The sequence below is a fragment of the Triturus cristatus genome, chromosome 3_2, assembly GCF_964204655.1.
Source record: "Triturus cristatus chromosome 3_2, aTriCri1.1, whole genome shotgun sequence".
NCBI lineage: Eukaryota > Metazoa > Chordata > Amphibia > Caudata > Salamandridae > Triturus > Triturus cristatus.
The window spans coordinates 472349445-472374443 of NC_140584.1; the positions used below are offsets into that span (position 1 = coordinate 472349445).

The following is a 24999-nucleotide window of genomic DNA, read 5'->3' on the forward strand; positions in this document are numbered from 1 at the left end:
CACTTCTTGAATGGAGTTCTTTCCATCAGCCGGGACCGGAGCCTGGAGAGGCCCGAAGGCCGCCGTCGATGACTGGAATCGAAAGTGCGTCGAAGAAGGTGATTGAGGAGATTAGTATCTAAACAATACCGCGGAGAGCGAGGATTTGCTTCGATCGTCGAACTGGAATGTTCGGAGCCGGAGCGCGAAGTATTGCATCCGAGCCCGATGGCGGAAAAAAAAACTATCTGAGGATGGAGCCGAAGCCCATGCACAATACGAACCAAGGGAGGAGTCACCGACCTTGTGACTTCCAAAGACTTTCCAAGAGGAAAAACAAACTGCAAACATCCGGGCCCAACACCAGATGGCGATCTATGCAAGAGTGTGTAATCTGCAGCTCATATGCCTCGAACATAACGTTACGTACTTTGGGACAAAGGTCAAAAACCATAAACTGCCGCTGCTCAATCTCCACGCATGGAAGCATAGAGTTGACGGGTTCGGGTAGAGAAACCTCCCCTGTTGCAACAGAAGATCCTCCCGAAGCGGCAGCCTGATCAGAGGATCGATTTATTTATTTATTAACATTTCATAAAGCGCGAACAAATGCCCGCAGGAGTCTCGGCGCTGTACTATGTGAACTCTCCTTTGCTTGGCTTCTAGCTCTTAGAGGTTAAACAACCATGTTTTCAGCATTTTTCTAAACAACAAGAGATTTGGGCTAGATCTAATGGATTGTGGCAGTGTGTTCCAAAGTTTCGGGGCGGCCACCAGGAAACGTCTGTCTCCCCAGTTGACTAATCTGGTCCGAGGTATCACTATATCGTTCAGTTTGGCTGAACGAAGTGGTCGAGGAGGACAATACGGAATAAGCTGATCTTTCAGGAATTGAGGGGCTTGCGAGTGTAGCGATTTGTAAACTATACATAACGTTTTAGATTTGATTCTATTCCTGATAGGGAGCCAATGGAGGCTTCTCAAGGTATCAGTTATGGGTTCAAACTTAGGGATGCCCAAGAGGAGTCTGGCCGCTGCGTTCTGTACTGTCTGCATTTTCTTAATGACCCTGGTTTGAGCATTGATAAACAGGCCATTGCAGTAGTCCAATGCAGACAGGACTAGGGCACTTACTAAAGTCTTGCCTACACTCTTGGGAAGAAATGGAAGGATCTTTTTTACCATGCGTAATTTATAGAACGCTGTGGAGGCCGTCTGGTTTGCATGAGCCATAAAATTCAATTTATCGTCAAAAATGACGCCTAAATTTCTCACCTTCGTGGTCGGTTTAGGCAAGGCTCCAAAAGATACCGGCCACCATACCGAGGACCAATTAGGGTTAAGATGACCAAAGGTTACCACCTCGGTTTTGTCGGAGTTCAGTTTCAAACAGTTTGCTGACATCCACTGTCCGATGGCCTGCATACCTGTTCTAAAACTCTCCGCTACTGTTTCCCCATCGTCCCTGATGGACAGGATCAACTGGGTGTCATCCGCATATGAGGTAAGGTTCATCCCATGTGCTTTGATCGTCTTAGCAAGGTCCGACACATAGATGTTAAATAGTGTCGGACTAAGGGATGAACCTTGAGGTACCACACATGGCAAGGACAACTCTGCTGACGCGAATTGTCCCAGGATGACTGCCTGTGATCTATCCGTCAAGAATGATGTTAGTAGTTTCTTCGCTAGACCTCGCACGCCCATGCCTTCAACACGATCGACCAAGATCTTATGGTCGACCGTGTCGAAGGCGGCCGATAAATCTAAAAGCACTAGCTATGCTGAGCCTCCTTGATCTCGTATTAGACGAATATCATCCGCTACTTTGATCAGTGCCGTTTCTGTTCCATGAAACTTGCGGAATCCAAATTGGGTTTCATCGAGCAGATGGTATTGCTCGATAAATTCCGCAAGTTGAGTATTCATGGCCTTTTCTACTATTTTGACTAGAAACGGGAGGTTGGCTATAGGCCTGTAATTTTTTAACTCTGTTTTATTCAGGCCAGCTTTTTTCAAAAGTGGCTTTAGCAAGGTCTTTTTTAAAGGGGAAGGGAAGATACCTGTGCGGAACAACAGATTACAGATTTGAGTTATAACTGGCACCACTGTGTCCATTAATGGGAGGAGAGTTTTCACGGGACAAGGATCTAGAGCTGAGCCGGACTTAATGGATTTGATGATGTCCTGAATTTGTTTTTCTGTGATTTCCGCAAACTGTGGAAGGGTGTTTTCAGTATGTGGTGTTAGTATGTTATCTGTGTTTTGAGTATCAGTAGAGTTGAATACTGAGAAGATATCATTCACTTTAGTGAAAAAGAAGGATGCTAGTGAGTCACAGACACTTTGTGAACAAGGGCGGTTCAAGTCAGGAACACCTCCTACAAGCTGTTTAGTTATGTTATAGAGCTTTTTATTAGAGGTTTTAGCACTTTCAATTTGCTCGCTGTAGTACTTTTTTTTGGCCTCTATGATCAGGAGTTTATACTGAGTTTGGAGCTTTTTATACATATGTTTGCTTTCATCGTCATAACTTTTCCTCCAGTGTCTTTCTTTGTTTCTACATAGCTGTGTGTGTTTTCTAAGTTCTTTTGTGTACCAGGGTGCTGAAGGGGAGCTTCTGTTACTGGACATTCGTTTGACTGGTACTAATTTATTAGTATTTAACGCAAATAGTAAGGACCCCCTGATAATTCCTAGGACAGGGTAATATATGTTTGAAAAGTAACAACCTAGGAAATTCTTATAGATAACAGCTGAAAGTATTTTCTATCCAATAGTCAGAACAATTTAAGCAGTGAAACGAAAAATGAAAATTGTAATTCTTTTTTAATTATAATTGTTTAGTACATTCAAAGATAAAAACAAATTTATTATATACATAGTAAAAAATCATGACAAACAATAAAATAGGTTGTAGGCTACATAGGGATGAAAAGTAAACAAATGCGGTGGCACAACTGTATACTATTCGACGCGCGTTTCGGCGTAGTTAACGCCTTCGTCAGGAAAAAGCCACAATTCCTGTAATGTAAAAACAAAAAGATTCTAAATAATATTTCGTCACTGCTTATTTACATACATATATGATGCAATTTTCGTTATTATTAAGTTTAACATATCTTGAGTCTGACTAGGATATTTGATTCAATATACATGGGGTATGCCTTCAATCATAAAGATATAATAGTGACTTCTTTATTAGAGCAAATAATAAGTTTAATAAAATAAAGAAGAGAACAATGTCTATAACGTCACCATCATAGAGAAACAATAAAACATTTGGAAGAGTATATTTTTTTCTAACTTATCATCATTTTTCTGGTTGTTAGAAGTTTTACAAGAGAAAAGAATAGAGAGAAAGCACAGAACGGATAGATGTGTTCTAAATCTTTCTAAACTAGTATGTGTTTCATCATATGTCTACCTGTACTCCAAGATGCAAATGTTGGGGTTCCAGGAAATTAAGTAGGTGATTTTCTGATAAATGGACACCTAGTAATGTAGAACACATGGTTATATTTTTCCGCATATAACAGTAGCCATCTTATTAATTCTAATTGGACAATGATGATTGGTACCTTGATGGATGTTTATTCATTCAATTACAGTCAGTTGATTTGAGAATGAATGACTATTCTTTTATACTTTTCGTTTCGATAGGCCCATGTAAATAGCAAAACCTGGGACGATAAGGATTAAAGAATATATAAGTAGCTGCTGTATAAAACCGAATGAAATAATGCAGCTGGGCTTTTAGTTAGTGCTGTTATTGCGTTACCTTGTTTGGTGGTAATTTACGAATAAATGATAATTCTTTTATACTTCATTACGAAGAGCTCATGTGAGTAGTAAAACCTAGGAAAATAGGGACAAAGGGATATATAAGTAACTGCTACATGAATCTAAACGAAATAATGAGACTAGGTTTTTAGCTAGTGTAGTTACCGCATTACCTGGTTTAATAGTGAATTCTTGTGAATGCCGAGTCTTGATAAAATGATGGGTGCTTAAAACATTGACAGTAGAAGCGTAGTAGGTATGATGTAACCTGAGAATTGGGGGTAACAGAGATGAAGTCAGGTTATGATGTCAGAGAAAGATGTAAAAATCAGAGCAGCTACTGTATTGTTAAAGCAAAAGATACCGCTAGTCGACTATAGCGTAGTGGAGCACGCTGCTCTATTAATAATACATGAATCTGATGTTTTAATATGATTCATGTGTGTAGGGTAGATATCGTTATAAAGTTGTTATAAGGTGCAGCGTTTGTAATTATCAACAGGGCATGGTCACGTTATATTTATTTAAAGGATGTCTATAAGCCGAACTAAGATCTAAACAGGCTTACTTGGATATTAGGGACGCTTGCAAAGTAGACCGCGCTATTTATAATATTATCATAAGGTGCAGTGTTAGTATCTTACAAAAGGGGACGGTCACGTTATATATACACAAATTAGATATTTAACAACTATGTAAAGATTAGGAAAGGCTTGTCTTAATATCAGAAACGCTAACGGTGTCAGGCTGGCTCGTGGTGGCCCAGCCGCGTAATCTTTACTTCATCGATGTCTAGAAGTTGTGCTGAGTGCTGGACAAGCTTACCTTCGTGTTAGAAGCGCTTCCAATGTCGACCGGGCTCTGTTAGTGATGGTTGAAACAATGTATCTCTATGTGTCCCACATATATATACTTACAGCTGTTATCTATAAGAATTGCCTAGGTTGTTACTTTTCAAACACTAATTTATTAGTAGCCTGGTCCAGCCAAACTTGATATTGGTTTGTGGCTATTTCTGGATCAGTAGACAGGGTGGGCTTAGAATTATCTAATGCTACCTTAAGGTTCGGAATATTGATGTCTTTCCATACCTTAAAAGGATCCTGTCTGGGAGTGGGTATTTTAACAGTGGAGGTATCACTAATTTCTATAGTACTTAGTACCAGGTGATGGTCAGTCCAAGTCATTGGGAGGACGTCAGTGATTAGATTATCTAAATTGGTATATATTCCATCTAATGTATGCCCAGCATTGTGGGTAGGTCCTGTCACCAATTGTGACAGGCCAAAGACCTCCATTGCCGACTGTAGGGATATAGTGTCTTTGTCTCCATTACAGTCCAGATGGAAATTAAAATCTCCTAGCAGTGTTATGGATTTCTCGATAGCAGATGTTTCTAAGATGGTGGCAATTTCTGTGAGAAATCCCAACCGGGTTTCTGGTCGTCTATATAATAGTATGCCTCTGAAGTTATAAGAGGGCGATAAACAGATATTAAAGTGAAGCGCCTCACATGTAGTAGTAGGTATTGCCTTGATGTGAATTTTGAGTGTGTCTCGTGCAATGATTGCTATCCCACCTCCTCTTTTGTTAGTTCTGTCCAGCCTATATACTTTGAATCCCTTTGGGACGGCTATAACAAGATCTGGGTCCGATGTTTTATCCATCCAGGTCTCTGTCAGGAACATTATATCGATGTTCCTGTCCAGAAGCAAATCAGCAATTTCTTGCCTGTGTTTAGCCAACGAGCGGACGTTGATCAGGGCAGTTATAAAACTTTGTGTTAACTGATTTTGATAGCCGTTTTCCACCAATTTATTTAAAAGCGGGATGGCCGCCTGACAGTGCTCACATTTCAGGATTGTCTTGGAAAATATGGATTCCGGACTGTATCTAATACATCCTTCCATGGCTTGTGGACGTAGATCGGTTAGTGAGGAGCGAGTGTAGGGTGGAGGGCGGGCTGATTCGGTAGAGCCAGGGTTGGTGGCCCTAGGCCCGTGTCTGGCACGGACGGGCGCAGACGGGCTTGCCTTTGGGAAGACCCCATTTTTTTATACTGTGCCGAGGAGGGTGGGAGGCGTCCTGCCACTGGACCGCCAACCCTTTCTCCCTCCAAGATGGCGCCTTTACCCCGCGTCGTCAGCCCCTGATCGGCCACGGCGGGAGGAAAGGTGAGAGGAGCGCGCCTCGGTGCTTGACAAATCTTGCCCTCACTAAGCGCGGTAGTTTACGGATTAAAACGCCACAATTAAGATATTTACAATTGTTAAAAATTAGCCCAGTAATATCGCAAAGGAATAGAGTAGAACCCCCGGCTTCCGCCTCAGGGGAGAGTAACTAGTGCTCCTCTTCAGAAGCTCTGGATACCAGACTCGCCTCGCCCAGTTCAGAGCCACAAGAAGGACTTGGGCCTGGTCGCTCCTGATCTTCTTTAGAACCCTGGGCAGAAGTGGTATGAGCATCTGCTGGAGACCAGTGTCACGTGATCTCTACCTCTCCCAGATGGCTGCCCCATCCCAGCAGTGCCGAATCTGTCACAATAGTGAGATCTGGTTAGGGAAGAGAAAGGAGTCTGCCGTTGACCCAATTGGGGTTTGTCAACCACCACTGCAGATCTTTCGCAAGTCCTTCTGAGATCTGAACCATATTGGTGAAATTTCCCTGATGATGTGCCCACTGGAACTTCAAATCGCACTGCAGAGCCCGCATACGCCACCTGGCATGCTTTACTAACAGGGTGCAGGAGGCCATGAGGTCCAACAGCCTTCCGTCTCACTGAAATCCAGGATAGAGGCCAAAACATCAGAATCATAACCTGAATATCCTGGACTCGCTGTTTAGGAGCATAGACCTGAAACTGTACTGTGTCCAGAACAGCTCTAATGAAAGGGAGCATCTGAGAAGGAGCCAGGTCTGACTTCGGCACATTTATAGAGAACCCCAGTGAATGCAGAAAGTTTGCCTCAGTCTGAAGGTGTGAGACGACAGCCTGGGGCTAGGACGCCTTAAACAACCAGTTGTCGAGGTAGGAGAAGACTGAAACCCCTAACAGTTGTGCTGCGACCACCGCCATCACCTTGGTGAAAACCAGAGGGGCACTGGTAATGTCAAGGGGGAGCATGGTAAACTGAAAGTGCTCGCGGGCTACCTTGAACCGTAGGTAACGCATGTAGATAGGGATCCTGCAGGTCCAACGGTGCCATCCAGTCTTGTTGGTCTAGGGCAGACAAGACTTGAGCTAGAGTGAGCATCTTGAATTTCTCCTTCTGAGGAACAAGTTCACAGTCCGAAGATCTAAATCGGGCCGCAACCCTTTGTTCTTCTTCGGAATCAGAAAGCAGCGGAAATAACAGCTGTTGTCTACTTCGGAACCCGGGACCCTTTCTAAGGCTCCCTTGGCCAAGAGAACTGCAACTTCCTCCTGAAGCAATTTTAAATGATCCTCAGTCAGCCATTCCTGATTTGGCAGAATGGGAGGAGGAAAAGAAAGGAAAGGAAGAGAATAGCCCTCCTGAATGATCTGCAAGACCCACTTGACCAATGCTATGGACCTCTAGTGGGGGAGTTGATGAATTCTCCCACCAACAGCAGTGATGTGGTCTTGCAGAGTCAGACTAAGAGTGCTTGTAGGCTGCGGCATGACGAGGGTAGGGTGTTCACCGACTTCTGGCTTCCATTCCTAGGTCGCAATGAACCGTGTCCACGTCCACGCATGGCTTGGGAAGCCTGTGCAGGACAGTGGCTGGGATAGGGCTGATGCGGCTGGAAACCCTTTCCGTTACCTCGTAAGGGGCGAAAGGAAGACCATCTACGAGGTGTAGAAGAGAGGCCCAAGGATCTAGCTGTAGCTCGAGATTCCTTGAACCTTACTAGGGTCGTATCTGCCTTTTCCACAAAAAGGTGGCTTCAATCAAAGGGCATGTCCATCACATTTGCCTAGACATCACCTGAGAAGCCAGTTGTCCTAAGCCAGGTGTGGCGCCTCAAGGCCACTGTTGTGGAAATCGATCTACCCAGCGAATCCGTTGCATCAAAGTCACACTTTATGGTGAATTTTGCTGCATCTCTCTTGTCCTTCACTGCCTGAGAGAGCACAGCCCAGGCCTCCTCTGGCACTTGTGGCAGCACTTGCACAACTGTCTCCTAAAGGGAACGGGAGAAACAACCCAATAAGCATGCAGTATACACCGTCCGCAATGACATAGTTGGAGGAAGAAAACATTTCCTTCCCAAATAAATCCAGCCTCTTGGATTCCCTATCCGGAGGAGTGGCAGGGAATGCACCCTGTAACGTAGATGCCTGCACCAGCTAACATTCTGGGGTGGGGTGTTGGCTGAGGAACTTTGGGTCACCTAGATCTGGCCAATGGCGGCGTGCAATTGTCCTATTCACAGGAGCCCCTGTGCTAGGCTTGGTCTACGTGCCTAGAAGGACATCAGTAAGTGCTTCATTAAAGGGAAAAATGGGTTCGGAGGCAGAAGCCCCAAGCTGAAGCACTTCAGTCAGGAGATTAGTCCTGACCTCCACTGAGGGCAGCTCCAGTCTGTTGCCCGATTGACCACCATAGCATAAGATGCCCTCTCCTCTGCAGCCACAATTGGTGGAGAGAGCATGCCAGTATCTGGAGAAGTATCCAGTCCACTGGCTTCTCCAAGTTCCCCATACCAGTCCAACTGCTCTGCAGTCTCATCCTGGTGTTTCCGAGGTTCCGTAGACCACTCCCATTCCTCTCCCGACCCTAACACGTCCACAAAGTATTCAGGCAACAACATAGAATGCTCTGGGTTAAATCGAGGTCAGAATCCGCACAGAGCGACTTCGTTTCAAGCCATCCGGGATTATGATGGGGATGGCACCACAAATGGGCATCGGTGGCATCAAAGGCACATACTTCAGGTCGGACGCCAGGGGAGGTCGCGGTGGCACGACCAGCATTGACCAAGTCCGGATCTCTGTGGCCTCACTGGCGCTGGAGCAGACTGCGTCAAATCAGACAGGGCCCCTTCCGACCCCCCGGGGCCCAAAGGCTCACCAGAGGGGTCACGGGGTACACGGTGCATGGCCTCGTAGAACTCTTTGATCTTAGCAGGGGTCGCTCCGTCTCATGGAAAAGGAGGGAGGCATGGAGTCGACCCTTGCTCCGGCTTCGTGGAATGTTGCCTAGAGCACCAGTGCTCCTTACCTCCTTTGTCGACAGTCGAGGTGAAGATGAAGTATTGCTCAGAAAGAGTTTCTGGATCCAGCCGTATGCCTGGGAAATTCAAAGGTAAGTTATTTGAGGCTAAAAGTCTCTATCAGATGATGGTCTCACAGATGTATTACAATGGGGACCGAAACATTGCATTACCCAATTTTCCTTTTAGCCATTGTTACATTTAATTTGGGAGATCTAGTTCCTATGTATAGTACAGACTCCATATCTGACATTGGAGGAAATGGGTATATGTGCATTGATGACTAGTTAATCTTTACTCTTGATAACTAATATCTGTTATCCAAGCTTGTGAGAACTTTTCTAAGCTTAGTGTTTTGAAAAAAAGATACACCAGGCTAATGGAATTTATTTCATCACAAATTGATTAATGTACTGCTCTAATTGAATTGCGAAGTCATGGTGAGACATCTTAAACAAGAGAGAGATTGAAATAAACCTTGAGGTATAAAACAAATCCCTTGTAGGCACCATTACCTGTTTAACTTTACCCAAGCCCACAACAGTATATTGAGTTGCCCAGGTCTATGTAAACACTACTTTTAGAAAGTGGGTGTTGCTCAGTGTTTATGACTCTTTGAGCCTGACTCCAATACACTTCTGGGCTAGGTGACAGCTACACTTGGTACATACTTTCCAGATAGCCACCACACAGGAAGGGCTGGGTGTGACAGGGGACACATCTGCATTCATCTACATACTGATAGTCTTCCGGGGCTGAGAGAGGTGGTTCACACTTTCAATTTGTATAAGTTATGTCCTTCCCTCACACAAAGGACTGATTTACCCCCTACTTATGGTCTGGAGTCAGGGCTGGGTTGAAACGGATTGTTGCGCACTTCTAAAGGTTCCTTTGAAGTCACCCCTTGATCAAGGACAATTTTGATTATAAATACTAGGGCTCTGACCACATGTTTTTAGACACTGTGTGGGACTCATAACCAGACGCTGCTGGCTCTACAATCTGCACATTGCCAGAGGACTGATGTACTGCCAGGAGGAACCACCATTTGGACGATCTGCTTTGTTGTGTTGGCCTGCTCATTGTGCCTCCAGTGCTCTCCAGGGCTGTATGGCTTGCCACCTCCCAGTCCTTTTGTGATCTCTGGGATCTCAAGGGATTTCATTAAGTAACCTAGAATGGGCAATGGGACTAGTGAGTCCAGCCATCACAAACTGGACCAGTGCATTGTGAAGCATTAGATAGTCTCAGTTAGCGCTTGGTGAGCGCTTCACTTGCACAGGAACAGCATGCTGAGAGCCTAGTACTGCTTAAGAGTCGGCCTACCCCAGCTTTCCTGGCACGAGAAAACCAGCAAGAAGCTCCTGGTTGTGGTCACTGACGCGGTCGGCTGAAGGGAAACCTGGCACAAGTGACCCTTTCCCCTCAACCAGCAACCAGAGGTGGGCAAGGCACAAGGATCAGCACTACGGCCCTGCCCCTGGAGCCTGGTTGTGGGCGACCAGCCAAGTGAAGGCTGGATTCTAAGGATTCGGGCCCCATTTCCAAGGCCCGTCGTCCGGCATCCTCCTCTGTAGCCCTGTTTGAGGGTACCATCCTCTCTGATCCAGATCCCCGAGGTCCAGTCGCCACAAGGAGCACCATGGGTGAGTGAGTGATCGGGGTGAGCAGTGCAACCATCCCCACGCTACATAGCAGGTGGCTATGTTCTATTTTGACAAATGTTGCAAGTCCAAGCGGCCACAAAGGTTCCTGGAATCAAGGAGCATTGCTTGTTCTCTGTTCCAAAGCAGGAGAAGTCTACCTGTTGGATCCCTGCCAGGGGGCAATTACCATGAAGTAATAAATGGGAACGCAGGTACTCTGTGCCCTACTGCTACATCATATGATCATTGCATTTGCACTCCAGACTTACCATAAAGAGCCGGATAGAAGCACATTGCTTCTGAGGCCGATATGTGTTTCGTATACATTTAACGTGATATTCAATAAAACGAGCCCATCTCCAGAAGTATTTATGTGATTTATTTCATTTTGATCGTGCCTTGTTCAGGACAACAGGTACAATCGGAGGAACTGCATTGTGTGTAAAGCATCTACGTCTCACGACATTTGATCTTGTGATGGGTACAACATAGTTTGTTTTTACATAATTCTGTGTTGAGCCTCTTTTTGTGGTGTATTTATTGTGTTGCTGTGTGAGTGTGCTGCACAAAAGCTTTACACATTGCCTTAGATGATAAGCCTGTCTGTTCTGCTCCACGCTACCAGAGGGTGAGCATAGGCCATCTTTGATGTGTAACTGACATGCCAAGACTAGAGTGGCGGGTTCTGCCTGGCTTAGGTGCATACCCTAGACAACCAGAAACCCCATTTCTAACAGACACATACACCAAAGTAAATGATTTAAATATAAATAGGTTTTCTCACCTTCCACAAAATGATGTAGTCATTTTTTTTCCCCTTACACCTGCCATGGAAAGGGTACCTGTACCGTCACAAAAAGCTAAAAAATGCAAGGTGATGTGTCTGAGGGTAAAGCATCTTATTGAACGTAGGACTCATACATCATGATGCAGTTTCTGATGACATGATAATTTTGGGCTTGATGTTTAGAGGATGGAATATAGGGATCAACTCTTAGGGTGGAGGAAAGCTTTAAATCTAGTCGTAAAATACATATTAAGTACTAAAATCAGTAGATAAAAACTTTGCTCTTTACTATTAAGTTCCCACCATGTAACCACAGCAGCTGAACATAATGCCAAGTAGTATTCATACTGTTAGGAGGTGGATAGGATAATATTCGACCAAAGTGTACTGTGGTATAGCCAGATTAAATGGAGATTGGTACTACAATTATTATTGTACACGGCTTGATCTCACCAGTTCAATGCTTTAAAAATAACCCTTATATCTCAAACTGCCTACGAAGTATAAGCATGCTGTAAAAAGATCCTCTGGTCTAAGCGGACCAAAAATGTGTGTGTGCAATGGAAGTTCTTGACAACCAACACCTGACTTTCTATATGACAAAAATACATAATCCTGGCACCCGGACCTTGTGAGAATATCTCCGCTCAATGCATTAGCCAGTGATATCTGGGTATATTATATGTGATGCTAGAAAGTACATGCATTGCGCCAGATACTGGTTCTGGCAGCTATTTCTGGGCTGGATCTGGGATCCCAACGACCCAGGAAAATAGACTGAATTTCTCCTGATGCCATTTTCCAACACTGGGATACAATTCAGAATCACCCACAAGTTGTCTGCATTCTGATTGGTGCTGCATCCAACAGGCAGCTAGGGGGTCTTTCTTGTTTTAATTTCTCGCCAGGCACAAACTCAAGTCTGATAAAAAGGGCCATCATCCCTTTTGTTCAAGTATAATCCTGGCTGGGAGCAATCAGGAGCCTAACGCCTAAATGCCTATGGATGTGTGTATGGGTAAATACACTAATAATTATTTAAATGGACCCTATTTATTTTGTTTTTATTGCACTACTCATCCCAGTGTACGCTGTCAGAGTGCTTTTCATCACACACAAACAGTAAATCATACAAGTGTGTAAATCAATGTGCAGAAAATTATACTTAAGACAAAGAGGGTATTATTATGGTGAAGTAATCACATATCCTCCATACTTGAAGACATCATATGTTAAGCCTGAACAGTCGGTAGAGTCACAAAGTAAGGGTATAAAACGTAAGTGTTTGGGGTTGTCTGTCATAACAAGATTTTATTTCCAGAAGAGCCCTCTTTGTAATCTCAACCTTAGAATAACAGATTGAGAAAAAATGAATAAGGATCCAAAACCATAAGACTTCCAGTTTGCATGCATTTCCCTGATGCCGGTAAAAAGATCACTGAGCTATATTAGGATTACAACTTATGAACTCAAAGAAACAAAATGTTCTCCTTGTCAAAAGCAGTAGCCAGTTTACCTATCTATATAAAATACAAATATGCGTTAGGCACGTTACACGATGTGATTAGTCGTGGCCACATTAATCTTCTATGCTACTTTGTAAGTCAAAACTGTGATTGGACATAAAAAAAGAACTCGTCCAGAACTGCATTAACCACCACAGTTATCCTACCGTTAATATGATCGATAGGTGGTGTCGCTATAGTGATCGTGCCGAGCAGTATATAGGAACCACCTTGACCGTGGATATCATTTTACCTTAAAGGGACGAAGACCATCAATAATGGATTGTGAACCGAGACAGTTTGCAGAATCTCACATGGGAGCTTACAAACACCTAGAAGTATATGCCATACACAGCAGGTGGAGGCGGCTTTGGGGAGGAAGGCTGTGAGGAATTTGTGTTTAGAGTATTTGTGTTCAGAAGTCCTCTTACCAAGGAAAGTAACTTGGATACTTTTAACCACATATTCCTCCCCTTTTGAAATAAAGCAGTACTTCCCAAAAGGTAGAGGTTGTGTGGAGTTGGCTTAACACTAGGAAACCCTGCAGGTCCAAGCAGGCAAAATGGCCCTTTATGCAAAACTGTGAATCAAGGCCCTAATGCCTGGTGAAGGTGTGGCCTGGTAGATGTCTACCACCAGAAAACCATTACCTAAGGCTGTAGTGGCAGCCTCAGCTCTAGCAGAATGTGTTTGAACGCCCCAAGGTAGTTCCTTCCTAGCCAAGAAATAGACCAGTTTATGCAGAGAATAATAAAGTCAGTTTCTTGACTGCCTGCCCCTTCTTGGTCATCCACTCTGTGCTCCTTTGCTTAATTGATGTAAAAGTGAAGGGTTCTCTTTGGGTGTAATCAATGAAGACTCTTTTCCTCCTTAGAGGGATGTAGCAGAGAGAATAGTGGGGAGCACAATAGACTGCCCCACTTGAGGGGCATAGCTTGGTCAGTAATATTGGGGGGGTGAGCTTCAGATTTTCCAACAATTAGGCCGGCATATAATGTTAAAATACATTATACACCAAACAGCATTCATGAGAGGGGCCTAAGGGTCAGTGGAAAGGGAGAAGAACGCAGACTGGTAGGTGTTCTAATAAAGAAAACGCATTATTCTGCCATAACCAACAATTTTTAGGACTTTCAAAATAGAGAGGGAGTGTGTGTATTTGTCTGTGTGCATATAAAAATCCTGGGTGCAATCAAACAACTCAAAATACCTGACTGAAAACACCTGTACCCAACTATTTATCAAAAAGTATATTTACTCAGGGGGTGTAACACCTCTCCCCCTGAAGCTATGCCCGTGCCCACATGGAAGAGTGACACCACCTTTCACACAGAGAAAAGCCTAGGTTGAAGCACCATCTTGTCTGGAAAGAAGTTGTTAAATAGTGGTTGTACTGACAGCATGCAGAAGTAATTGGATTTATGAACACGGTCTTAGGTGTCAGAAGTCTCAAGGAACAGCCGTTTATAGGTTTGAAAGGAACACACATTATGAACTTTAGAACCAAGATATTGTCTCAATGTGGCATGAAAAGATGCAGGAGAAAACTTATGTAAACCCCTTAATAAAAACATCACAACCGGAGACTTAAAGAGGGATGATGAGGCAAACAGAGAAAGGATGAGATGGACGCTGAATAACCTTTAACAGTGCCCACGCCAAGACCTTGCTAAGCTAGAAGCCTATCGGAAAGTTGAGTCTGTAACATGTCGACTAGATGTCCTCACAGCAGGCCTCAAGCTTTGCCCAATATTCGCAGTAAACAGACTTTGTGGATGGATAGCACACCACAAAGAATAGGTCAACCACCTCGACGCGCAGGTCAAAACTGGTAAAGCTAAATTTTCACACATGGATGTATAGGTTGTGGAGATTTGGATAAAGAACCCTGCCCAGTTGATAGCGCAGCAAGTCCTCTCACAAAGGTAGACTGAGCAGAGGACAAATGTTCTAGTTTAGCACCTTGGGTTACCATGCTTTCCGAGCCCAGTCTGGGGCTATCAAGAGGACAGGAGACTGGTCTCTCCTGAACTTCTACAGAATTCAGGAAAGAAGCAGCAGAGATGGCAATACTTAGAGGAGACAGCACACCCACAGCAGACTATTCCCCCATTGCCTTTAGGTGGAAACTCCAAAGACACAAAAGGCTCGACAGTCTGCAAACTTGTCGGCAGCAAACCGATAAACCCAAGTCAAGCCCCACTGAACGAAGATGTCTTGAACAAACTTTGAATGCAGAGGCCATTTATAGTTGATGTGATGCTGCTTGCCTAGTCTTCCAAACAACTCACACTGCGTGAAAAACCATCGGTCAGCGGTCACTATCCATGCGGAACATGTGTGGTATGTCCCTTTACCAAACACACAAAAGAGATTGAGTTGGGCATGCACCATGCATGGGAGCAAAGAACCCATACGAATTGCAACAGCGACAGTCATCTATATGATCAAATGCTCATGCCAACTAATGTACATCGGCATGACGGGAAGAAAAGTGAAGGTTCGCATCAGCGAACACAGAAGCACCATCAGGAGAGCCATAACTGCCACCAGATTAACATCTCACTATGTCGAAACGCAGCACACCGATATGGACATACAATGGACCGTTATCGAGAAAATCAGAGGAGAAGGAGATATGACAAAGAAACTACTTGAAAGAGAACAATGGTGGGTGTATCGTCTAAAGACACATATCCATGGACTCAACGATTCCATTCCTTGGAATCAAATACATAAAAAGAGCTAACGAATCAACATATTACGATATACGTTTTCTCCTAACATTCGACCAAAAGAGAACGTATATTTTTTTACCCCTCAAAAACATTGTGGTATCAGAGTAGATGCACCCAAATTGAATGACTGCATGGAAAATCATCCAGTTCCATGACAAAAATTCCCCAAAACACTCCTCCCTCCCCCCCACTTTCTTCACACTGTATACATCATATACAATGCATGTCCAAACTTGAAGAAACTTACACCAGTAGTTCTATTAACATCATACCTCGTTGTATGATAGGTAAAGCTTACCATACACTACTGAGGTTAAAAATAATATGTTTCCATAATTGCAAGTTGTACATATGAGACAATTTCTCTCTACCGCTTTTAGTGAAACAGACTAAATGTCCCACAATCCCTTTTAAATGGAAGCCATGCGTATTCCACTTCTAACGATAGGGGTGGGGCGACATCCTAGACATCTTAAAACATCACGGAACCTCTCCGTATAGCACCATCATTATATTATAAAGAACCAAAATAAATCCCTCAGATATACATTCACTTTAAACGATTATGTTAACTAAGCCAGCGAGCTTCCGAGCTTCGCCATAGTGTCCCGGTAGTTAAAAGAAAAAAAAAAAAAAAATGTTTTCTGCCGGCTTGGTCATTTAAAAGTGGCAGTGCACGGGAGTCTCATCATTCAAGCCGATGGACTGTGCACCACATAGGTCTGTAGAGGGGTGAGACCAGTAAAACCGTGAGTACCTCTTAAAAAGCCTTGACGCAAACGTTACGATCACTGCGTACTTTAAATAGAAAGACAGCAGTTACGGTAGGCAGCCTAAAACAGGTCTTCTGTGTTTCTTTTGTTTGTTTTGTTCTCTCGTTTGTCCACGTGTTCATAAACAACCCGCAAAAAATGCTACAAATGTATTGCTGGAGCAATATACAATATACGCGGACCATTGCCATCCTTTGAACAGGGTAAGATCATTTCACCAGAGTTTTTTTTACTAAAACTTTATTGTTCTAAAAAGCGATCTATACAAAGACGAGTGTGTAGTGTACGATCTTAGCACCTGTTTTCGTCACTGGGGCTATAGGCACACGGTATAATGGCAAGTTGCAAATGATGAAAGAAAGGCAATGCTCTTGATAAAACTCAATTTTTAATTGACATAATATTCACAAGAGCATAGCCTGAGACAACATGAGGGAATCTCTTACACTATGGTGTTGTTCAGTGTTAAAAGACTATTGCACGCTAACACATACACTTTTGTTCTTTTTCTCTTTTGTTATGTTTATTTCTCCTTTCAGATGGAGTAACGTAACTTTCAAAAATATTGACGTTACACAAAGGAGCAGCTATCTGCCCTTTATTTAAATAGGATAGGGTAATTCCCAGCTCCAGTTCATACCAGGGGATGACAGCCCTGAAGAAAGTCCAAGCACCAAAATCTTTGGGCACACGAGGACTGAAACATGTTGGCCCTAGGGTCTTAGGACCATAATTTCTCCATACGACCCTACTGTCTTTAATTTTAATATTCCTGTTGTACCCACGAATAAAGGGAAACTGGGGTCCAACAGTGAATTTTTAATCTTTATCCCCTGGCCTGTTATATGATTTAAGCGCTACCTGGAATATTGGTAGAGCCCACCACGACTTATAGGGGTCGCGGTGTCCCGATGATGAAGCTTGACACCACTAGGGTGTGTGAGGGAAAATAAATAAAAACAAGGTTTTTCCCCATTCCACTTCACTAGTGATAGCTTCACATAGGGATTTTCCAAAATACCTGTCCCTTATTCCCTCTCTTTCTTATAATAAATATAATGATAAGAATAATAGTGGAGTACTGCAAAGTGTAAAAGTTCTATTGAACAGCCCACATGTGCCGATGGGCGTGAGGTACGAGAAGAATACACGAGGCCAAGAGGCCAACAAGCCAGAGAACCGTCCAAGTCGTAACCTAATTAGGAGTGTTAAACATCAAAATCATATACTTAATGTCCAGATTTTCATCAGGGGCATAAACGCTTTGAACGTCAACATGTCTAGAATTGTCTATATAAAGGAAATCCTCTACACTGGCTGGAGGTGGGATATGGGCTCTGTGAGGGAGAAGTACAGGGAAGAAAGTTATAAATGGTAATTTGCAGGTGATCAGTGACTGACTGCAACAGCAGCCAGTTGTTGAAGTACAAAAAGGCGTTCATCCCTGAACTGCGTCGATGAACAGAAACTATTACCTTTGTGAAGACACGGGGTCATAGTGAGTCCAAGAGACAGAATAGCAAACTTATCCTGTTCCTTCCCCACTGTGAATCAGTGGAAACATCAGTAAGCCTGCAGGATATGAACATGAAAGTATGTGTCCTGGTAGTGCAAGGACACCATCAAGTTCTCTGGCTCTAGAACAGATAGAACCTGGCCAAGATTAGCATCCTAAATTTGGTCTTCTGAAGGAAAGTATTCAGGAACTAAAGAGTCAATATCAGCCTGACCCACCATCCTTTTTGGGAACCAGAAAAATAGGGAAATTAACAACAGTTGCCTCTCTCCTTCTTTGACACCCTCTCGATTGGCCCTTTGGTATGTAATGTCTGAATCTTTCTAACAAAAATGCAGACATGTGCTGCCAAAGTCTGGGTACAAGCAGGAGGAACTGAATACAGGATTGATTAAAAACACAGAAGGGTTTAACCTGGTCGGATAACCTGCAGGGTCCACAGGCCAGAGAAAATTGCTTGCCATCTGGGCAGGTAATGTATTCTACCCCACCGGCTCCATGCTCCTCCACCCTACCAGCTACTTACTTTCTAAAGAGAATTCAAAGCGGTTTGATAGGGCAAGTGGAAAATTAGGACTGACCATGTGAGTGTAGTATTTGTCCTCGGTCAACACAACAACAAACTGGGGCACCACAAGGGTAGGGCAGGCTATGGCATGGGCTGAGATGGCTGCCTCAGCTGATAAGCCAGGTCCTGTGAGTAACTCCGAACGTCTGGATTTGCTGGTACAATTGAGTCTAAAAGAGTAAACCCAAGGTGTGTGGTGAGCAGAGCTGACTTTAAATTTACTCCAGATGTGAATTTGCGTGTCTCCAAGCAGCCTGGAGCCATCAAAGGTTATGTCCATGATTGATGCCTGGCTGCGCGGTCCTGGGAAACCTGTGGCACCCATCCATGCGAGACCAAAAAAAACTCGCTAGTGCCCATAGCACGGCCTACAAAGCCTCTGGTGTACAGTTTAGCCAGGAAGATGTACTTTGTTGGATCCTACCCATTGTGGACCAACTGGGCAAACACAGATTTAAACTCCATTGCCAGATGGTGCTGTTCTATCTGCCTAGGAAGCAGTCAGCATTTACAGTATAAAGCTAAGCTGGCAGAGAACACCCTCATGCAGCAATGCATTTAGAATCTCTATCAGGCAGAGCAGTGGGAAAGACGTTCAGATTCACTTTGTTAGCTGAAGCCTGCACTACAAAGCATTTCAGTAAAGGATATTCAGCAAAAAAAAAAAAGAAAAGGCTGAGTCACGCAGCGCAGGTCTGTGGCACCCAGCTATGGGTGGCTTACCAGCAGCAATGAGCCAGGCTTCATCCATGCCGCAGCCAGAGTGTTCGTAAGAGCTTAATTGATGAGCCAGGTTGCATAATTTCAGTCAGATTAGCCTTAGTTTCACCAGTAGGCAGTTATACATAAATAGCCTTCACTGCACTATGTACCACTACAGAACAAGAGGCACTTTCCTCGAGGAAGGGCGGGGGTGTGGGGGGGGGGGGCGTGTTAGGGTTAGAAAGGGGAGTTCAATTCCATTTGCAGTGAGGTATCAAGACCATTTGCCATCTGGAGGTCGAGATAAAGTCCGACATCAGTATACTGAGGGTGCACGTTGTCAGCCCCTTCCACTTCAACCCACCATGCACGCATCATAAATTTACTGTACGTGAGTCTAAGTAACAAAAAATTCAGGCACTGAAGGTACTGGCATTAAGGCAAAGGCATTGCCATGAAACTTTCCAAAACAGCTACCAATGCCTTAGTGATCTGACAGCGAGATAGAGGTCGAGATGTAGCTGAACTCTGCGCCGGATCTGAAAGATTTTGGATGGCATATCTAATGTCAGGGCCGACATCAGCCAGATAAGGACTGATGTAGTCTCAGGCAAGGGAGTGGAGGCATGGCCTGATGCTGGTGTTGAAGGCCTAACGGGGGTCAGTCAGCATTTGGGAAGGACCGCCTGGCAGAAGTCCGGCCCTGTGAATCCATCAGGCTCAAAGGGGATCCAGAGAGACATAAAATCCTCCAGAAAAGTTGTACCATTGCCTTCTTGATGGTCCCTACCTGCTGCAGAGACATATGGCATGAGTAACTCAATGCTCCCCAGTTCCAACTGTGGAATGGGGTCAATATCGGGTCTTTGTGTTCAGATTACACACCCTCCAAGGGCTTGGGGTGATTGTAAAAGGACTCCTGTCTGAGCTTCTTGTGTTTGCACTAAGATTTGTCCTTGTACTTCTTCTTGGACTAACCTGAGTGCGGGGAAATGGATAGGGACAGGACTTGAATTGTGTCCAATATAAATAGACTTCAATAAATTGACACTACGCATTAATGTTACTTCTGCATCTATTAGGAGAAAGAATTGAACTATCTAACAAAAATATATGAAGAATATTCATGCAAAGAAAGTGTTGCAACAGGAATATCTGTTAATATTAAGCTGAATCTTTATCTCTATGACTCCATTAGCTAGACTCAACTTCATGAAACTGCCCCATATCCCTTCTAAATAAGACTTGAGATCGAATCCTTTCACCTGTTGAATCCTTTCATATCCAAATTACACACCTGGTGGTCACCGCACTATACATTATAGAGTTCAGCTTGGCACTCCTATACCCTAGTTGTTGATAATTGTGGCTAAGAATGCTGAGAATTACATGTAATATCAACTGCCTTACCAATTTTCAGACCGATAGGTCTACGTACCTGTCCTAAATCAGTTACTCACCTCGCAATACTCAGACCAATATTCGGACCCATGGGTCCACTCACCTGTTCTAGACTTGGAATGCTTTTATTGTTGGAACTACTACCTATGCTCTCTGTTTTAGTTATATGATCGTTATGAAACAATGTTGCATTAACACATTTATGGATGGGTTCATACATTTTGTCGAGCCTACGATGTGGCGCCCAGGAGACTATCGGTCCTCTTCTTTGGGTGCCATGCAATTCCTTTTTCAGGTTGGGCAGGGTAGGTCGGTGGATGGGGTCCTGCAGTTGGTGAGCTCTGCTTGTTTGCACTATTTATTTTTTCTCTTCTATCCTCTACCCTTCTTCTGATTTTATCAGTTTCCTCCTCATTTCTGGACCGGCTCTGCTTTGCATGACCCACATTCACATTTTCAAGTTCAGTAGGAAAATAGGACCTGTAGGAACTTAAGACAACTTAATTCCACATGGGAAAAAGTACAATATAGTCGCACAGCATAATAGGATACCTCAGACTTCACATTTACCACCAATGCCCTATTGCACCACACAAGTCGAACATTAATTCTTTGAAAATTCTTTCACTTAACACAAAAGGGTTGACCCACCCGGTCAAGAAGAGGATAATGATCGAATACACATACAAACTTAGATGTGAGCTACTACTAGTTCAAGAATCTAAACTCTCCTCCTCAAACACCTCCTCCTTTAACGCCCCTTGGTTGTCAGTGGTCCTAGGCTCTCCTGCGCACAAAAAGTAAAATGGAGTGCTTACCATTATCACCAAACAAGCAAGGATCACGACATTAGATAAACTTACAGATCACAATGGGAGGTGGATAATTAAGCTCTAAAAATCTGGTAAAGAATTCTATTTGCTGAAGATCTATGTGCCTAAAACTAGTGATATAAACGTCTGGAATCAGACTGATGAAGATTGATTGCAGCTCTCCCAAATGATACCAGTGAGAAACTTGCAGGCGATTTCAACCTTCCACTAGATCCTACGATATATCTCAGATTGAATGTCAAATGTAGGCCTTCCACTTCACATAAAATGTGTTCCAAGTATTCTCTGGTAGACACTTGTCACATTCAGCACCCACACGATAGAGCTTATACATTTTACTCCCCCTCCATTAATTATTTTCCAGAACTGATCTGGCAAGAACAATCTGACTCTTCCATCGAATCTAGACTAATTTCAGCATACTCAACCATCTTAGCTTCATTGGACTGGGCCTCAACTACTCCAAATGAAAAGTCCTGGAGATTAAACTCTGAAATCCTTCAAGATAGAAACAATCCGGAGACTATCTGCCAAAATATAAAAAAAGGTCTTTACCACAAATCCCCACAATGACTGTTCCCCACGGATACAATGGGACGCCTTCAAAGCATGCAATAATAAGAATCAGTTAGAATTCAAGCTCCACTATGAGAAAGGCACAGTCCTCCTGGATACATTAAACAAGAAAAATATATGAATATAACAAACCTCTGCACAGTGGGTTACCAAATGTAACAATTCTGTGTAGCAACACTGCGGGAAAATTTTTAGCCTGTTACCTAAAACACAGACAATATAGCTCCCAAATGACTCCTATCCTTGACCAAGATGGACAACTACACTTAGATCCTCAGAAAATATCTAATGTCTTCCTGGATTTCCTCAGGTCTTTATACGATGAAAACTCTGCCATTAACACCTCAGATAGCCCAGCATACCTCAAACTCAACATTCCCAAACTTGATACCCAACACAAAGCCATTTTAAATCAGGCCATTACAGATCTGGAACTGCAATCCACCATTAAATCCCGCAAGGTGTGAAAATAACCCTGGGCCAGTCATCCTCATTGCCCAATTCTACATATTATACGTGGAGGAACTTTGCAAACCCTAACTAAACCTGTTTATAGATTATGCGAAAGTATGTTTCAGAATGAGGTTATCAAAAATGGAATGATCTTTGTGGATTGTTAGGAGGGAAACCAACTGATCTGTTAATAATCTTTCTATAGAGCACCATTCCTCCATGCGCTCTATAGGTCTCCTTTCTTCCCAAGGGCATTCCCCGTTCGTAGCGATCTATGGCAGCGCCCCTTCCCCCACACGCCACGAAATGGTTCTCAACCCTTGGTACCTCAAGATGCCGGCAATTAGAGATAAAGTTACTTAGACGACCACCTAGTACTTTATTGAAAACGAGGGATCGGTATGTTCAGACATCATATCGTGGGCAGCATACAAGACGGTGGTGTGAGGTAGCGCAGTGGCAGCAATAGCAGGGCACAGGACAGAGAAAGGAAAGCACTTAGACGATAGAGGGTGAGATTGCCCTTCGAGCGTGGTCTAGTGGCGTCGGACACTCCAGACACCAAACCCAAATTGCTCATGAAACAACAAGATTATAGAAATATTGCTGTAGATGCAGCGAGGGCCCAATACCTGGCCACCCAGCAGCACAAAAATGATATCGGCGACAAGGCAAGCGAACTATTAGCCTGGTTAGACAAACTGGATACAGCCAACAGATGGGTGGCTGAGATTGTAGGCCAGGACAGTACGAGAATACACAATAGATCTGGGATTGCGGAGGCGTTCGCAGATCCCTTCAAACAGGTCTATACTTCTACTCAGGCCTCCACCCACGAGGCAGCAAAAGAATTAGACACCTTGGGACTGCCCGTTCTTGATCCAAGGTGTAGAGGACTTGGACTCCATCTTGACCAATGAGGTGTCCAAAGCGATTGGCGCCCTGCAGTCCGGAAAAGCCATGGGCCACATTCGCCTTCCTATTAAACTCCATAAATCAAAAGCATCCACAATTGCCCCATACCTTATGCGAATGTATGAGGAAAGTGTGAACAGGGGGGTTCTGCCCGAAACGCAGATTGGCCAACGCTGTCGTTATTCACAAACAGGGTAAAGCCCCCCTCCACCTCCCGGGCCCTGTGGCTCGTACAGGCCTATCTCCCTCTTAGACCCAGAAGTCAAAATACTAGCTAAAATCCTGGCACGGCGTCTCACCTCCTCTCCATGAATTGATCCACCCAGACCAATATGGTTTTATGCCAGCTAGAAATACCGCTTTGAAGCCTCCATGGAGTTCTGGGCAGGGCAGCTACAATTCGAGAAGAGGCAGTAATCGTGTCTCTGGACGCCAAGATGGCATTCAACATGATCAAGTGGCCCTTTTTATTTGCCGCACTTGAAAGACATGGTTCGGGGAGAGATTTCTATCCTGGGTGCAACTTCTTTATTCGGAGCCGTTAGCCCGAATTACAGTCAATGGGGGTCAATCTGCAACTTTCACACTGCAGAAGGGAATGAGGCAGGGATGTCCCCTTTCCACTTTCCCCCTTACTCTTTGCTTTGGCCTTGGAGTCCCTGGAAAAATAGATCATGGGGGACCCCCTCATTAGGGGCCTAAACTGGTCAGCGGACTGGATGGATAAAATCTCCCTTTACGCTGACTATATTCTGCTTTACTTGGCCAGACCCTACTTTTCCATTCACCGTGTCCTACATATATTTGCTCTGTTTCAGAAGTACTCTGGTTATACCATTAACTGGGACAAATCTCTAGTTTACGTTCTAAGTGGGGACCGTCCATCCCTGCCTAGGGACTGCGGGGCCAAGATAGTTACAGACTTTTTTTATACTTGGGAATTCACGCCACGACCAACCCTGCAGCTTTTTACGACCATAATTTGGCTCCTCCTCTGTGTAGCTTCCTAGCAGACGTCCAACATTGGAAAACCGTGCCCCTTACCCTATTGGGCAAGGCCACCCTTTAGAAGATGATGGCGCTCCCCCGTTTAATCAACGCCATGCAAAACACACCCTATTTGGTCCCAGCACAGTACTTCAATATCATTGAAGCGGAGGTACGCTCTTTGCTTTGGAACAAAGGGGCCCCCGAATAGCAATGACTAAATGTATGAAAAGCTGGTATGACGGCGGTATCACCCTGCCCGCAATCAAAAGCTATTATTGGGCCTCCCAGCTAGTGGTCGTTAATCACTGGGTGCACCGACCAGGGACAGATCCTGCTTACAAGATGGATAGACACAATATGTGCCCTGGTAATTATCCCAGGGCAATCTATGGAGAGAGGAACCATGTGCCTAAACACACCCCAACTTCCACCACAATTGACATATGGCACGCGGCGACAACCGCGTGGGGGTGGAAAGCTAGAATCACACAAGTCAACCCACTGCTTGACACACACCAACTGGGAATGTTATCGAAGCATCCTGGCTTCGACACGTAGGACTTGATAAGTCTCTCAACGTTTGGCGACCTGTGGGCGAGGGGTGGGGTGGTCCCTTTCAGTGATCTCCATCGGGATTATCAATTGCAGAGCTGAGA

General features: G+C 44.2%; 1 protein-coding gene and 1 long non-coding RNA gene across 3 annotated transcripts in view; both read right to left on the reverse strand.

Annotated features, from left to right (window-relative positions):
- The window catches only part of PDE3B (phosphodiesterase 3B), a 1362481-nt gene that overhangs the window by 510906 nt on the left and 826576 nt on the right, over nucleotides 1–24999 (reverse strand). The gene's annotated exons all lie outside the window — the stretch shown is intronic.
- LOC146857557 (uncharacterized) lies at nucleotides 2792–3476 on the reverse strand. Its single transcript, XR_014979919.1, has 2 exons — nucleotides 3407–3476; nucleotides 2792–3003 (listed from the first exon to the last, which is right to left on the reverse strand). It is a non-coding gene; the product is annotated as an uncharacterized LOC146857557 (long non-coding RNA).